The 13,778-nt window shown below is 50.2% G+C and overlaps 1 protein-coding gene across 3 annotated transcripts in view; it reads right to left on the minus strand.

Annotated features, from left to right (window-relative positions):
* RCOR1 (REST corepressor 1) overlaps positions 1–13,778 on the minus strand; it is a 69,160-nt gene that overhangs the window by 21,603 nt on the left and 33,779 nt on the right. The window lies entirely within an intron of this gene.

Below are 13,778 nucleotides of genomic sequence, written 5' to 3' on the forward strand. Positions count from 1 at the left end.
TATATGTGTGTGTCTGTGTGCGTGCGTGTGTGTGTGCGTGCATGTGTGCGTGCGTGTGCACGCGCGTGTGTGTGTGTCTGTGTGTGTGTGCGCGCGCATGTATTTCAGGCCTGCACTGGAAAACAAGACGAGAGGCCAGTAAGCAGACCGAGGGACAGGGAACCAGAGTGTGTGCGTGCGTGCGTGTGCATGTGTGTGTGTGCGTGCGTGTCTGTGTGTGTGTCTGTGTGTGTGTGCGCGCGTGTGTCTGTGTGTGTGTGTGTCTGTGTGTGTGTGTCTGTGTGTGTGCGCGCGTGTGTGTCTGTGTGTGTGTGTCTGTGTGTGTGTGCGCGCGTGTGTGTCTGTGTGTGTGTGTCTGTGTGTGTGTGTGTGTGTGCGTGTGTGTGTGTGTCTGTGTGCGTGCGTGTGTGTGCGCGCGCGCGCATGTATTTCAGGCCTGCCACGCGCGGGAGAAAAATAAAGAACAGACAGTAACAAAATAGAATCGTATAATATGATCCCATTATGGATCTTACGTATATAAATCCCACAAAGGAATGGCTAAAAATACACTCCAATACTAACAGTACTTGTCTATGGATGGGAGAGATCATGATTCTTTTTTTTAAATGTGTTTCTACTTAAATTTTCTATGAAAAACAAATACCATGGTACTCTGAAAGATAATCAAAAGAAATGTTAAATTGGAGTTTGTTTTTAGTCTCAGCTGAAGTTGAAAAACAAACGACTTTTATGTTAAAAAAAAAAATCTAAGAGATGAGTTACACGAACCAGTGCTTTCAAACTCAAGTGCTTTTCAAACTTCAAGGTGACAAGTGTCAGCTCTTCAAGCACTAAGGTGACGCCAAGGAAAACTGGCTCAGTATTCAGGGGAAGCTGCCATCCCCAAAGTTACTTCCTTTCTACATCTTCTACCTTTTCTCCCAGGAAAAAAAAAAAGAGAGAGAGACTACTAATCAGTAGCACCTCATTACACTCCTACATAAGTTTTTCTTTTGTTTTTTGATTTTGTAAATTTTGTAAATTACAAAAATAACACAAGCTCCAAAAAAAAAAAAAAATCCAATAGCACAGAACCATCTGAAACAACCAGAACTCCCTCTGGCCCGGCCATCTCTCCCTCCCCCTTCCCCCCAGTCTCACTCTCCAGGTGCAAGGAGCAAATTTAACAGCTGAAGAGGGGCTCCTGGGGGGCTCAGTTGGTTGAGCTTCTGGCTTCGGCTCAGGTCATGATCTCACAGTTCGTGGGTTCGAGCCCCATGTGGGGCTCTGTGCTGACAGCTCAGAGCCTGGAGCTGCTTCGGATTCTGTGTCTCCCTCGCTCTCTGACCCTCCCCTGCTTGTGCTGTCTCTCTCTGTCTCTCTCAAAAAATAATGATGATAATAATAATAATAATAATAATAATAATAAACAAAAAAAATTTTTTTTAAGTGCTGAGGAAACAGCTCTCTGCGTGGGTCCCTTGGCCGCCGTTACCCAGTTAGCGGAAGCAGCCGAGTGAAAGAGCGCCCAGGCTCAGGGCGCTACTCAGTCCCACCACCACCGACGTACCTGATGGTGGCACAACTGACAACCAACTTACAAAAAAGAAATCAACTCTCTGAAAAAGAATTCAAACTCTGGTACTAACGGGTATTCCAATACTGGAGGAAACGGTCAATGTCGTTCAAACAGTGACTACATACAGCGCAACTCAGTACTAGTTTCATTACCAAGGCACTAGTTTTCTATTTCCTTTTTTAATACGGAAAGTACAGACAGACAGTTGCTTCACTCAGACTACATACAGCAGACCCTTTACCTCGGGTCTGAACTACACGGGTCCACTTTCACAAGGATCTTCTACAGTCCGGTTCTGTGGAAGTATTTTCTCAGTACCACTGGCCTCCCTCTGGCTTCCGTTACTGGAAGAATACAGCGCGTGTCACATACAACACACAACGTGTAACGTGTGTTCACATCATCGGCAAGGCTTCCAGTCAACAGTAGGCGATCAGTAAAGTTTCTGAGGAGTCAAAACTTGTATGTGAATTTTTTACCACACAGGGTGTTGGCACCCAAGTTGTTCAAGGTTCAAGGGCAGTAAAATTCCCATGTGCCCGAGAGCGAACGGACAAACTGACGACCTTGGTCTGTCACGGGAGTCGGAGCGGCGATCTTACAAGTGGGGAGGAGTTATTGCCAAGTGAGTCCCCTGCTGATTTATTTCACAACAGGGTGGATTATGGCACAGGAGGAAAACACCCTCAGGTTCTTACGTACAACACTGATGTACACACAGGACCCGGCAGAAGGACCACAGGCTGGATGATAAAACCAAGCAGTGAGACGTGTGCTCGGGCCAGAGAGAAAACCACCTGCAGGGAGCTGAGGGGAGGGCCTGCGGGAAGGGGGTTTCTTCTCGCAGCCATCTGGCAAATGAACCTCAGACTCGACTGCGCGAGCGCACGAATGTCCTGACACTATCGTCAACCTTCACCGAGCAAGGAATGCGCGATGTGTGCACAGCCACTGCTCAGTCACGTGATCTGCGAGCAACCCCATGCACGGTGTCTTGAGTGGGGCAGGGGGCAGGCCCCACAGTGCGCTGCCCCAGCAACCTGCCCTGCCCACCATTCTCGGGGGGCAGACGCTATCTGTTCAGGGGTCCTTTCTGCTCCATCAGTAATAGGGCCAGTAAGCCTGTCCCCATGTCTCCAACCTGATTTAGTTTAAAAGTTACAAGGAAAACAAAGCATTCTTTGGATGCTACTCTATTTCCATCTGCTTTGCTTTTTAACAGAACAATTAGCTGGTGGTAGGAACAGTAAAATGGACTACACAGTGGATTCTGAGCATTCTAGCCAAGTTTGGCAGAACATTTTCCGAGCTGTAAACAGCAAGGTGTTGTTAATAAGTAACCTTTTAAATCACTCCTCTTTTTGATTTTCTTGTAGACTACCCAGAGGACTCAGATCTAAAGCAGAAGAAAGCACTTCATCAGAGCCACTTAGGGGAAGTCACTTGGTATCTCTACCAGGCGACCTGAAGGTGGGACAAAGCAAGTTAATATGTGGGGAGCCCTGCAACTTGCAAAAGAATTACCATCTGATCCCCACCAGCAAAAACACAATTTTCCATTCCTGTCGCTGTCCCCAACGTCCAACAAAGATCAGATACACAATCTGCTAAATGAATGCTGGGGGTGCGGTCATGTGCACAATGTCACGGAAGAAAAAGGCTCTTTTCCAGCAAGTGAAAAGGCAGCGCCGGTCAGGTGTGGGAGGTCCAATCCTGGCTCTGTCTCTGGGCAGAGGAGACACAGGCGGTGCCGCCTGGCGTGCGGGGCGCGGGTTTCCACCGTGTCGCTGGCAGCGCCTCTCCTGACCTTCCCAGGAAGCCGCTCTCACCGGGAACGCTGCGTCACCGCCTAACTGAAGACTACCGCAGGGCCAGGAAGTCCCCCCAGGGTGTCGGAGACCGGACTTGGTTCAGAAGAGGGCCGTGTCCGCGCACGGAGGATGCTGCCCACAGCCCGGAGTCTCACCGCCCCCTTCCGTGCGCGCGGGGTCCTGGGTTCCTGCGTTCCTGCCCCCTTCACGCTCGGGGGACAAGGCCGCCCACCACGGTCTCTACAGCCCCCAGTGTCTTCTCCCTCCCCTGCCCTGCTCCGTCACAGAACACGCCGGTGGCTGCTGGGAGGGCAGGACCAAAACGGAAGACCTCCCGCAGGCCTTCCTTCAGTAAAAATAAGCTTTCACCCCAAGACTGCAAGATCCACGCCCAGACGCCTTCGTAAAAACAAAGGATGACCAGATACACTAGTTGGTGGACGAAGGAGGAGTCAGGAAGGGACATAAGAGAAATAAATACAAACTGCCGGAGACGAAGAGCTCTGAGATAACGAGCCCAGGGTCCCCAGACTCTTCCAGTACTTTCTCACCTCTGGCAACAGTAATCTCGACCTCATCTCTAAACGATCTCAGGTTAACCAGAGTCCACCCCAATGTGGGCGTGAGGGGCCACTGCCGGCGGGGGTCACCACGTATGCCGCGGTGAGACGGACGCCCGAGTCCCTGCGGCTTAAGGAAAGGACAGGACGTTGGCAAGGACCCGGTCGTCACGGCCGCCAGCCTTTCCCACGGGGCGGGCGCGGGCAGAGGCCAGGCGGTCATCTGGGTGCAAGGAGCAGGTGACCAGACAGTCTAAGCAGAAAGATCAGTCGCTTGGTGCGCTCTCCTTGAAAGCCACTCTATCGCTGTGTAATGCAGTATTTTAAAAACCTTGAACATTCCTAAGGAAACAACCAAGGGGCACGGCCTATCTTACGTCATGATGGGTAAAGACGTGGCACTCGGTTCTCTAGGAAGCGCACAGACTGCACGCACCACTGGCCTTTCTGACCCGAGCTCGGCGTTAGAGAAGGCCCACGTGATGGAGGTGTGCTGTGGGGTAACATCACTTAAAGGTGGAGCGGGCGTCAGATTCATCGGGAAAATTTCCCAAGTTCACCAATGTACAGCGTACAAAATTCCTGAAGCCCACTCCAACAGTTCCTGAACTACCCTTCCTCATACGGAACACCGCACCGGAGAGCAGGCCAGCACACACGAGAAAACGAACCGATTTCCTGAAGCAGCTTGGAACAATGCACGTGACCGAGAACAGAAATACATAAAGTAGGAGCACAGATGTTGACCAGCACGGGATCCAAAATAACGAGTGAAGACTGATGATCACGACGCTGCATCAAGATAAGCTTCCTAAAAATCCAACAGCTGTACTGATTAGTAACAGTAGCTGCTCTCTGAGAATTTGCTGTGTGTCAGCCACTGTCCTAAAATTCTTTACAAGGATTCTCTGTAATCCTCTCCAATAATTCCATTTCAGTCCCACTCCTCAAGAAAGAGACTGAAGCTCAGAGGAGCAATCTGGCCAAGGTCACACAGCCGGTAAACAGTGGACAGGACACACAGGCACGCACACAGTCCGTGACCACAGCCAGGCTTCCCCGCCTCCTAAGGAAAGGGCACCAGAGGGAGGAGGGCGCCCGTGGCACAGAGAACTGAGCCCTTGAGCCCACGGAGTCCATGCCGCTTGAGTGGAGTTTAGAAAACGAAACTGGTTGATGGAGGAAGTGATGGAAAGTGAGGGGAACGGGCAAATGGCCACCTTGCAGGAGGCCTCGCTTGTTTCCACATTCATGTTTCAACCCGATGAGCGAAACGTCCTTAGTGCCATTAGTGAGTGTCTCAAACTCAGCTGCAGAGAAGGGAAGAATGCAGATGAAAGTTGCCACGGTAACCTGAGCCCCCCCACTCCTCCCCCTCCAGACACTGCAGACTCAGGACACCTTGTGATCTGGCATATTCTACTCAGAGCAAGAGGCTGACACCACAAGGTGGGCTGAGGACAAAGCCATAACCTTAAATACAGTTTTTAAAAAATTGTATTATCTTGACATTTGCAGCAGCGTTCGTGCTACAAAGGAAACGTGGCATCAATTTCCCTCTCATAACTCAAATCAAGCATGCCAAAATTTTCTTCATATCGTGTCATCTCCTTTTAGTATTAAAATAAGAAATGAGTTATCACTGTAATTCACTGAGAATCAGAAAGAGCTTAAATCATTCAAGTAAAGCAATTATGCCACCTGGTGGGCACAGACAGTACTACAGCTAACATCCCAATGACCCGCCCCCCCCCCAGGCAGGGGAGGGGGAGGGGTGGGGGAGGGGCAGGGGAAGGCACACAAGAAGCAAGAGCAGCCAATGTAAAATAATGAACCAGTCCTCCCTAGTCAGTAATAAACTGTACTTTCTTTGCTTTATGAAGATGCTGTTTCTTTATTTAGTTTTGTTAAGAATCCCACTTTACAGAAAAAGTGCCACTCCCTGGGGCTCCAATAAATACTACAAAATCCAACTCTGTCTCATAGACAAACTATCTGCTTACGTGGAAATAAAAAATATAAATACCGGGCGCCAGGGTGAGGACCCAACTTCATTCATGCAATGAGAAGAACTCTGAGAAGAGTTCGGGAGTTCGAGCCCCACATGGGGCTCTCTGCTGTTAGCTTAGAGGCTGCTTCAGATCCTCTGTCCCTTTGTCTGCCTCCCCCCCCCCACTTGTTCTCTCTCAAAAATAAACACTAAAATATAAATATAAACACATACATATACATATGAATACCCTACCAAACCACTCTTACTAATTCGGCTTGGCATCTGTTCCCACCTGGTCTGTTTCTCCACATCCCCTCCGCCCAGCGTCGGGGTGCAGAGACCTGCAGAGACAGAGACGGTCCTCCCCTTCTTCCTCATCAGCAGAAGACTGGACTATTATGATCTTAAAAGTGGTTCCAGGGCTAACCCTTTATGAGCAATTAAAATTTTTTTTCATGTTAAATTTAAATGTTTTGTGTGCTGCATTAAAAAAACACTTATCCAATAAGGGCCAGCTGGTAGTCGAGCATCCAACTCTGGGTTTCGGCTCAGGTCACGGCTCCAAGCTCGGTGTCAAACCCCGTGCTGAGCACAGAGCCCACTTAAGACTCCCCCCCCCCCTTCTCCCTGCCTTGCGCACGTGCTCACTCTCTCTAAAAACAAAACAAAACAAAAACTTCCAACAGGAAAAGGGAAGTACATGCCTCTACCCGTCCCCCTGCACTCAGACACTTGTATGCCTTCCAGGACCGCACAAGGAGGATCTCTTGTGTTTTCAAAACCCATCATCACTAGAATGACGTTCAGTCGTAATTATAACAATAATCACCGTTCCCTTAAAAATGCCCAGAGCCGAGGGTGAGGATAAACCCGCGCCGCAGCCCTCTATCCCATGCGTCTCTCGAGTGAGGTCAACCTGCGTGACGACCGTGTCCTACGCAGACGCCTGTGTGCTCAAAACGACTCCCCGCTCTCGCTGGTGTTTTCCTTGGCACAGCGTGAGCAGAAGGAACAATGCCCAGACCAAGGTCTGCATCAGTCTCAGCTCAGGGCAGCGCTCCCGACTGCAGAAGAGGAAGAAAAAAGGCACCAGGGGCTCAGTCATAAGCCTGTAGCCGGTGACAGCGGGAAGAGCCTTCTGTCCTTGGTTTCTCCTAGGAGCCTACAAGCCAAACCCATGTCCTCATCTGCTGGACAAGAGGAAGAGAAAACAATTCTGTTCGAATCCTTTACAAAGCAGCAGAGGAGCTAAAATATTGCAGTGTGACGTGTTACTAAAATGAACTCGTTCATCAACACGTGTGGGAGCCCCTGGCGGCAGACTGCACCCCAACAGCCACAAACCGGCCTGTGGAGAGAAAGCCAGGCCCGCAGCCTCAGAGAGCCGCAGGTCCTCTGCGCGGCGCTTCCAGTCCTGACCCAGGAGGCCCGGCCAGGAAACTGCTCCCGGATACTGACCCTGTGCTCCGCCCGCCTTTGCACACATACATGTGTCTACACACACGTGCGCGGATGCAGACGTAGTTTTATAACACATGAGAGGCGCAGAGAAAAGGCACGCCTGTAAGGTGGTGAATTCTGAGGACGTGACCACACCTGATCAAGGAAAGAACGGACTGCACTCTAGATGTTCTGGTTTGCTTTTCCAACACCCCCGGTGATTTTGAGAATTGGTGATTATATTCATTCATATATACTCATTAGAGCATTATATTCATGTAAAGAACATGAGTTTGGTAACATTCTTCATTTTAATGTGATAAAAAAGCACTTCAACGAGCACAAAATCTTTAGGTTTTGGTATTAAAAAGATCAGACAATAGCAGGACCACACACATAGGAAGAAATGTGCTTTTTTATATTATTACTATATAAAAGGAGGTTTGCAAATTTCTGAGTTGTGAATTTCAATCATGCAGAAAAATTTCCTTTCAGGAACCATATAAAGGTTCTCTGCTAAATTAGTGGTGTGTTCAGGCCCACCTCCTGCCGAGGAGCTACGGGCAGGGAAAGGCAGAGGCGGTCAGAAGAGGGGTGTACAAGCCTGCAGATCCTAGGGACTCCTTACCGCGGGTCTACAAGCCTTGGGCCAGAGGGGCCTACGTCTAACGCTGCCCCCGCACCCTGTACCTCCAACAGCCCCTCCGTCAGTGCAGCCCACTGTGGCCAAGGACACAGAAAAGAGGGGTCTCTATGTGAGACAGAGCCGGCCAAGGGAAACACAGAGGGAGGCGGGTCCTGGGAAGAGCAGGAGCAGGACCCGATGTAAGGGCACCTCCAAGGTCACTTCCGCTCTGTGCGCCTGGCTTCCGGGCTCTGAATGGGGAGGTCACCGCGCACAGGCTGCAGGCAGAAGGCGGGCGGGGGGTGTTTGTTGGGAGCAGGCAGGCTTCTCGGCCAGAGCTAAGTCCCACCACTTCCAGTGCCTGAATCTCGGGGGGAGAAGGGGGGCCCTCATCCAAGCCGGCGGCAGAAGAGACCTCATCCCTGTATTCTGTATCTAACCCTTCTCCACTGATTCGACGGATCTTCCAGGCCAACCTTGCGCATGGTGCTGCTTCTATAGTCAGGGTGAAAACAGCGGCCTTCAGGGAGCTTAGTCTGGATGCCTGAGAAATCATGACACAAACAGTTAACTCCGACTGTCAGAAGTGTTGGAGTAAAAGCACTCTGAACCCCCTTCACTGGGAAACCCAGTCTGCAGAACCAAGGAAGGCTTTCTCTTCTACTGGAAAAGGACATTATAAACGCCTGCGTGCTCACTTGCTATGTATCGTAGGGAAAAACTGAAAAAGTAGGAACATTCAAGAATGGGGCCATGGTGAAATACATCGAGCTATACAACAGGATATTATTCAGGGATCAAAACTCAGTTTAATGTTTAATTATAGGAAAATTAACTCAAAACCATCATTTACGATATGACCCATTTATGCTTAAAATCAGAGCGCACAGAAGCACACAGAAAAGACACGAAAGCACGCTGCAGTACCGGCTACACCCATGCGACGAGGTAAAGGATTGCAGGCTGTTTTCAATCATAAAAACAAGCTTGTGTGTATATGTGTAATTTCTTTTCTGAACCCCTGGAGAGGGGGTACTGAGTACTGAGTACTGAGGCCTCGGTACTCTTAAACCCTCGGCCTGGGTCCTCAAAGGGCAGGCCGTGCGTACTCTCTCATAACCGCGGACCAGCAAGTTCAACATGTAAACAACAGTCCGTGCCTGTATTCCAATCTGGCCAGCTGACCCCAAAACATGCTTTATTGACACTGCCCTCAAGAATTTAAGTAAATCCCAGTTATCTCATCCCCAGGTATGTATGACATGCATCTTTTTAAAATTTTATTAAGTAATCTCTATACCAACATGGGGTTCAAACTCACGACCTGAGAGACCAAGTCGCATGCTCTTCCAACTGAGCCAGACAGGTGCCCTAATACACAACTTTTTAAAAATGTGGACCTATTTTTAATAGCAGCACAATACCACTATGACACCTAACAAAAACAGTAAAATCCTCGGTACTAGAACAGTGTTAAATTCACTGGATGGTCTGAAATACAGAAGTCCGAAGAAAGCAATCACCGGCGAGGATGTGAAGCAAACACGTTTTGCATTTTACTGGTGACAGCGCAAACCAGTGTGACCCCTCGGGAAAACGCTCTGTCCCTGATCTCACAGTCGAATGTCTACATTTCGAATGGACATCAAGAACTAATAAGTCAAACGAAGTTCCTGCAGTAATCGTTGCAATAATGAAGCAGTAGAAGCAAATCTCCACTGTGAACAGAAAGGATAAACTGTAACAAGATGAAATTCTTTCCATGGAAAACGATGATGACACCGATATGAGGAAAGGGGCGGTACCCCTTGACTTTCAACAGCAGGCTTCGACTACGGTCTTTAAATCTAGCTCTGTCTTTTCTTGTAAGTTCTGAACATTTTACCTAATTCTTTTTTCTTTTTAATGTTTTTTTTTTTAATTTATTTTTGATACAGAGAGAGACAGAGCATGAGAGGGGGAGGGGCAGAGAGTGAAGGAGACACAGAACCGGAAGCAGGCTCCAGGCTCTGAGCTAGCTGTCAGCACAGAGCCTGACGCGGGGCTCGAACCCACGAACGTGAGATCTGACCTGAGCCGAAGTCGGAGGCTCAGCCGACGAGCCACCCAGGCGCCCCTATTTTACCTAATTCTAAACACTTAAATAAAAAAGATAAAGATAATTTTTATACACTAAAAAAAATCGCAACCATCAAGCTCTCTGAAAGCCGCTTATTTATAAAAAGCTGAAACCTAAGGCCCGTAGTAGCTGATCCGACCCCTACCCCTGCGCACTTTCCAGTCAAAGAGCGAGCAGGGTGAGAACTTTAAGTACACTCTCCCCTCCTGTCAATGGCCTCAGAGTTGCCCAGGGCAGGTGCCCAGCAGACTGCGAGCCACACTCGCGGAGGGTCTGTCCGCCTGTCCGCTCCAGCGCTCCCCCAGGGCTGGCACGTGCGCATCTCCCAGACATGCAAACAGACGGTCATGAGGCAGTGGCAGAGAAGATGCTGGAGGGTTCCAGATGACCAAGATGCAGGAAGAAACAGCTGAGAAGCCTGTATTTGCAAATCTTCATACAGAAGAGTGTCCGCAGCCCACCGTTCCTTCACCCACCGGACGAGTACTTAGCGTGCTCCCACCTCGAGCCAAGGGGACTGCCAGAGACCCAAGCAAACACACCAGGGCCCTCATCAGTGTTCAGCAGACATGAGAAATACGACGTCAGAGGACAAGAAATAAGATGCAAGGTAAAACGGAGTGCCCTCATTTCATAGTGTGGTCAAGGAAAGCCTCTCTGGGGGCACCTGGGGGGCTCAGTCGGTTGAGCATCCAACTTCAGCTCAGGTCATGATCTCACAGTCTGTGGGTTCGAGCCCTGCGTTGGCTCTGTGCTGACAGCTAGCCCAGAGCCTGGAGCCTGCTTCAGATTCTGTCTCCCTCTCTCTATCTGCCCTTCCCCCATTCTCTCTCTCTCTCAAAATAAAGATATTTTTTAAAATAATAACAAATAAATAATTTAAAAAAAATTTTTAAACAATAAAAGGTAAGCCTCTCTGCTAGTGGGCGCGAGAGCAATGAGGAGGAGGGCCTGAGGACGACAGCCGTCCGGACGTTCGGGAAGAGCATTCCAGGCAGAGGGATAGAAAAGGCTCAGAGGTGGGGTCACGCTGTATAAGGCCTTGTGGCCAACGTCCACTCCTCTGACACGACAGAGAACTGGACAGCCACAACAGAGATTCCTGACGTGTACTGTGTATTTATTTTAAAGTTAACAACCACCTACGACACTTTGACACACAGCAGAACCCTGATGATGCGGACTGCAGCCCACGGAAGGCTCTTGTCCCAAGAAAGCTACAGCTTGTTTTTAAATCTCTAATTTGGGGCACCTGGAGGGGGGCTCAGTAGGTTAAGCGTCCAACTTCGACTCAGGGAACGATCTCACGGTGGGTTCGGGCGCTGCATCAGGCTCTGTGCCGACAGCTTGGAGCTTGCTTCAGAGTCTGTGCCCCCCCACCCCGCCACCTTCCCCCACTCCAGCTCTGTCTCGTTCTCTCAAAAATAAACATTAAAAAGAAATTTTAAAAATCCCTAATTTGACTTTGCTTTTTGACACATCTTTAAATTCTCTATGTCTAGCATGTTGTATGTGTTAATTTTTTTTATAGTCAATAGTCAACCAGCTTCAAACATAATCATCCAGCTTGATGGTCTTTGGCGTTACTAATGATTTCCATCCGGTCAATTTTAACATGGCAGCATGGAGATCTGTGCTTGGTACCAGTTTCTCCTCATTTTTATAAAATAAAAACAAAACGCAATCAAACAAATAACTGCAAAAGCACTGATGACATATAACCTATAAATGAGCAGGACCATCCGTTTTCCTGATTCCCGCGGACGTCTACACCCAAGGCACACGCAGCCGGGTCGAGGCAATCTGCTCCTTCAGGACGCGGCACGGTGAGCCCGGCGCGCCGGCTTGCCCTCTGGCTCGGCTCGCCTGCCAGGGCCAGGCCCGGCCGCAGGGCCAGAAAGCGCCCTCTGCCCCCGTCCTGACTGCCCTCAGCCCGGAAACCGCCTTCCGACTGGGCTGTCTCGGGCCACGGCTTCGGCAAACTTTTTTTTTTTTTTTTTTTTTAATTAAAACTAGAAAGTGAACCAGGCTGGGAATAAGAGCTGGCCTAACTGTACATTTCAAAGAAAACAGGACTATCCAGTTAGAAACAAAAAAACAAAAGCGTGTTTTGAGCTTTCTCGGTAGGAGCACGGCCAGGCTACCTCCCAGCTGCTGAGCGCGGCCCTGGCCGGGTCTGCGCGAGCGGGCAGGGGCGAGAGGGCAGCATGGAGAGCGCCCCGTGCGGCACCCAGGGCAGCAGCCCCCAGAGAGAAGGCTGCCCTGAAGCAATTAGGATGGGGCAAGCAAGGTGGGCATCTGGGGTGCACCCCGAAGGAGGGCAGCCTGAAATGGGCTTGGAGGCTCCCAGACGGGGGTGGAGGGAGGCATCCGTGCACATCACAATGGGGGCCAGGGAGCAAAGCCGACAGGGAGACGATGGCTTATCACAGAAACCATGTGACCCGAAGGGGTCCTCGCAGACTCGGGCGGGCGGACTGACTGATGGAGCACCGCAGCTGGGCCGGCATCGCTTATTTAAAGGGCTGTTAAAGGCCCCCGGGACCGCCCCCCTAGCCCCACATTCCTGTGATCTCCATCTCCTCTGAGCAAGTTCAAACACTCCTAACACTGTCAATTAGACTTCCCACATTCCTTTTATTTTTTTTAAATGTTTATTTGAGAGAGAGAAAAAGAGAGACAGCTTGAATGGGGTAGAGGCAGGGAGAGAGAGGGAGACAGAATCTGAGCTGTCAGCACAGAGCCCGACGCGGGGCTCCAACCCACAGACTGTGAGATGATGGCCTGAGCCCCCCAGGCGCCCCTGACCTCCCACATTTCGGACAAGCCTCTCTCTCACAGCGGCAGCGCAAGGAGGGCATCACCTTCTCCGGCCCGGAGCCAGCAGTGTCTCGGCCCTAGCTCTGCACTCAACCACAAGGCCGTGCAGAGGCTTGGCGCGCAGTTCCAGGGCTTCTCTCCTCCCTGAGGACCACACGTGGCACAGCCAGGCAGGTCTCCAAAACCAAGCACTGCATTTCCTCCCCGCATCTTCGTGCCGGACAGATCCAGGTGAAAATGCGTCCCCTGGCCTGCGGCACACTTGTCCCACAGCCAACCCCTCAACGTGCTACCAGGAACGTCAACCGCTCCCAACGCTTCCCCTGTTTCTATCCAGGAAAGTGTGGCGCTTTCTGCTGGGTCCCTGGGGAGCCTCCGAATGCTAACAGCCCACAGGAGACGCCGGATGCTAGGATGAGACTCCACTGTCCTCACCTCCAATTAGTAAGCATTTTCCTGTTTTGCTCACCACCTGCCAACCTCCAGATTCTACCACTTTTCAACCTTCAGTCACTCCTTTGTTGCCTAAATCTCATGCCATTGTTTTGTCATGTAATTTTCCAGAATTATATAATACTATTTAATCCATACTGTTCTCATCTATGCCACTGGGAATTATTTTTATATCCTCTATGTGAAATGTGTCTCTACGAGGCACATTTTCTAGGCATACCCCAAAGGCTGTAGCTCTCGCTGAAGGTTTACCCAGACACAGCCCAAAGCAACCAGGGTGGCATCAGCGATGCTTTAAGAAGGCAGCTCAGTTTATTAAGCGCAGCAGCACGTGAAGGCAGAGGCGGGCCATAAACGCCACCCGGAGACCAGAGAGCTGGCCGGCGTGGCTGCGAA

The sequence above is a fragment of the Suricata suricatta genome, chromosome 9 (assembly GCF_006229205.1).
Source record: "Suricata suricatta isolate VVHF042 chromosome 9, meerkat_22Aug2017_6uvM2_HiC, whole genome shotgun sequence".
NCBI classification, from domain to species: domain Eukaryota; kingdom Metazoa; phylum Chordata; class Mammalia; order Carnivora; family Herpestidae; genus Suricata; species Suricata suricatta.